This window comes from Triticum dicoccoides, chromosome 5B (assembly GCF_002162155.2).
Source record: "Triticum dicoccoides isolate Atlit2015 ecotype Zavitan chromosome 5B, WEW_v2.0, whole genome shotgun sequence".
Lineage (NCBI taxonomy): Eukaryota > Viridiplantae > Streptophyta > Magnoliopsida > Poales > Poaceae > Triticum > Triticum dicoccoides.
In genome coordinates, this window is record NC_041389.1 from 451,693,285 (window position 1) to 451,696,957 (window position 3,673).

Genomic DNA, 3,673 nt, shown 5'->3' on the forward strand with positions numbered 1-3,673 from the left:
AATTTGAGTGTGGGCACTTATTGTGCAAATTTCAAGAATTTCAAAAGCAATCTTGTAGAATACAAGCAATTTCTACTTAAATTTCAAACTTGAGTGGGGCTTGGGCACCCACTCAGCACCATGTAGGTCCATCTCTGCATGTTTCTATTTTGTTTCTGCATGAGCCATCAGCAGTTCCACGTTGGCACCACTTCTAGACGCATCATATGCCTCCTCTCGGCCACTAGTTCAATGTACTGGACGTGAAGAAGGGAGAGGAAAAAGGCTTTCTTTTTAAGAAAATGACACCCAAAAGGGCATCTCAAAGGAGAAGAAGACTTTTTTTATTGTTGAGAAATTCGATTGGGAATTATGCAAGTTTTTCGGCAGTGACTTGTCATAGCCGTTTGTTTTTCAAAAACACTTACGTCCTGCCGCTTTTCCGGTAGAGAGGATCCAGCCCATGATTGCGCAGGGGCAACAAAACGACCGTTCCAGCCCCTGCCATGCGGGCCCCACTCCACTCCCCCACCATTTTCTTCCTCTTCTTCAAAACGAGGCTTCTCCGGGAAGACTCGAGTCCACACTCCACAAGCTCGGCAGTTCCGACTTCCGAGTGTCCCACGACCCACGCCCACGCCCACTCGCCCTGTTCTTAGCTCGCCGGTGGAGGGGGAGGGCAGGAGGAGGCGCCACCGGAGGAGAATGCCGCGGCGGTGATCGCTCCCGATCGGAGGGGAAAGGCGCCGCCTTCGGCCGCCGTCGACGGGACGCCGGCGGTAGAGCGGGATCAGGCCAGGCGATCGGCGTTAGTGGGGGATGGGAAGGCGGCGAAGGAGGGGGAGCGGGGTCAGATGGCTGGGCCACTACTCCTCGGCGCAGAGCATCCTGGTCGTCGGCGACGGGGACTTCTCCTTCTCGCTGGCGCTCGCCGCCGCGTTCGGCTCCGGGGAGAACATCGTCGCGACGTCGCTGGACTAAACTTGCATTTTCTTATTAGTACTGATTTGTGCTAGGGTTTCGGTACATGGAGCCCTGGAGACTGGAGTAGTAGGTTGAATGGCAAAATTTTCCTTTATGAAATCGGAGGCATTTGTCCTCTATTCTTAAAAGAAATATATGAAGTTTACTGTAAAATTGCTACTTGGGGTGATAAAATAGCTCGCCTCATGCTATAGATGTGGCAGAAGAGATTTATTATGGGGAAAATCTTTCTGGGGATTAGTCCCTCCCATTTGTTTATATATAACAGAACATGATGGACTTTGTTAGGACATGCATGGTCTCACTGAGCATGTGTATTTGGTAATCTTTTCCATTATCTGAAACATTATAACAAGAAGTCCTGAATACTGTAATTTGGACATGTTTCATGTGTGCATTGTTGGGCTCTTGAATGTCTAGATTTTATTTCTCGGATTTCTGACTTTATCTATTGCCACTTATCCATTGGTATGGGATTGGTAGATGGTCGGCTGTTTGGAGTAACCTGCTCTTTGCATGTGGTCTCGCACCTTGCAGCCCAATATATATGTACATCTGCTTCTTTAGCAACCTCATAGAGTCATAGTGTGTGTAAGGGTGATTTGGCAACTTTGTGGTGCAAAGGTGATTTAGGACCATAGAAAAATGCCTTTAGAAATATGAAATGGAAATGAACAGGCAAGAACATTGTCATTCAACAAAACCACTATGCCAGGCTAGCACAAGCATGTCCTTATTTAATTCGTGTAACCATGATTTTTTTTTCATTGTACTCCTTAGCACAAATTTCATCATTCAATAGTAGTTTAGGTTTTTATTTGCTTAATTCTTAATCTGACTTGAGGCCTATGTATGCATCAAGCTGCCCGGGAGTGTTGTTAGTGTGATGCTGTGAGCGCTTATAGATTTTTAGTTGTATGTATCTAATTCTTACTGCACTTTTTGTTGGCAATCATCAGAAGCTCTGATATGCAAGTATAGCAAAGCAGAGACAAATGTAATGAAGGTGGAGAGAAGGGGGGCCACAGTTCTGCATCGCGTCAATGCAAATAATATGTCTGGTCACACTTATCTGAAGTTTAGACAGTTTGATCGGATTGTCTTTAATTTTCCTCATGCTGGCTTCAAGGGAAAAGAGGAAGACATGCGTATGGTCAAGTATGTGCACTCCCATTCTGTGGTTATCTTTATTATCGCAGTTTAGATTGTTCGTGTAACTTTGAAATTACTTCCATATTTGTGTGTGGACCGATTGCATTATAAAGCTGTCTTAATGATTTTATTGTTTATAGTTCAGTGTTCCTGGGGCCTCATCTGTGTTAGGACCTAGGAGTTATCCTCTTGATCTTGGGTGGTTTTGTTTAGAATGTGCAGGTGCAATTGACCTTGGATAAAATCCATAGGAACACGGTCTCCTTTTCAATTTTGGTTCTAAACACTAGTTAATGTCTCTCACCGCTAAAATTTGAGTATAAGCTCTATGTACACATAAGAGATCCTGTGTGAGAACCTATAATGCAAGATGGCTCAGTGTTAAACTTGAGTGTAAAGCTCTCCATGTCACTGTCATTGTTTGAAACGCACTGTAGTTCTTTATGCTTATTGTCAGAACAAACAACAATTTGGATAAGTGGATATCTTAGCATATGTTTTTTTTTGCAGCTTCACATGTTATCAAATCTTTTTTTCCATATTTGTTGAAAGCTTTGATCTGCCTCAACTCATCACGGGTTACTGCATACAAGAAAGAACCTCTTTTTTATCTGCCAGCGTGTACTTGGCTTGTGGTTTCTTATTTAGAGTTAACCCAGTAACCCTTTTCAGAAGCAAAACTTCAACAACCGACCTTTGTAACTCATTAACCTTGTCTTGTTGATTGATCTACAGCTCGCACAGGAAGCTTGTCAAGGGGTTCTTTGGTAACGCGCGACGCCTGCTTCAGCCTTACGGTGAAATCCACATCAGCCACAAGATGGGATATCCTTACGATGCGTGGGATCTCAAGCGACTGGCCTCGGAGTCGTTTCTTGATATGATTCGGATAGTTGGTTTTCACAAACACGACTACCCCGGCTATAACCAGAAGAAAGGAGATGGCCCAAGGTGCAACGAGCCATTTTACCTAGGTGTCTCCTGCACATTTAAGTTCTGCCTGATGTACTCCTACTAAGCTCTGCCTAAGAGGCAAAGAAGCTGAAGCTGAAGCTGAATGTGCATGTTATTGCTGCATTTTTGCCAACATGAGCAGGGCTATGTGAGCAATGCTGCGTCGGCATTTGGACTGCGACTGAAATGTAGGTAACTATTGAAGGTGCTTTAACGAGTTGTGGAAAATAGTTCTTTTGGGGTGAATTAGTGGCGGTATTTTGGTGAAGTTGATGTGGCACGACTTCTCTTGATGCGAAAAACACCTTTTGAGTGACATGGACATGTAGTGCATGCTGATGAGTGAATGAGGTATCATCCCATATTCCTATCACTCATCACTGTGTGAATTACTAATATGTATTGTGAATAGTATGGAACACATTGTGGTAAATTGCATTGGTTTGTCTACTCCTTTCCGTGGTCCTCTCTGAGTTACTCCCTCCGTTCCGAATTACTTGTCGCACGTATGGTTGTATCTAGATGTATTTTAGTTTTAAATACATCCATTTCAGCGACGAGTAATTTGGAACGGAGGGAGTATGATTTATCAAGTTTTCATCTA

General features: G+C 43.9%; 1 pseudogene; it reads left to right on the forward strand.

The window, feature by feature from the left end:
• The first annotated feature begins 798 nt into the window (after positions 1-798).
• LOC119309706 lies at positions 799-3,133 on the forward strand (annotated as a pseudogene).
• Positions 3,134-3,673: the final 540 nt, after the last annotated feature.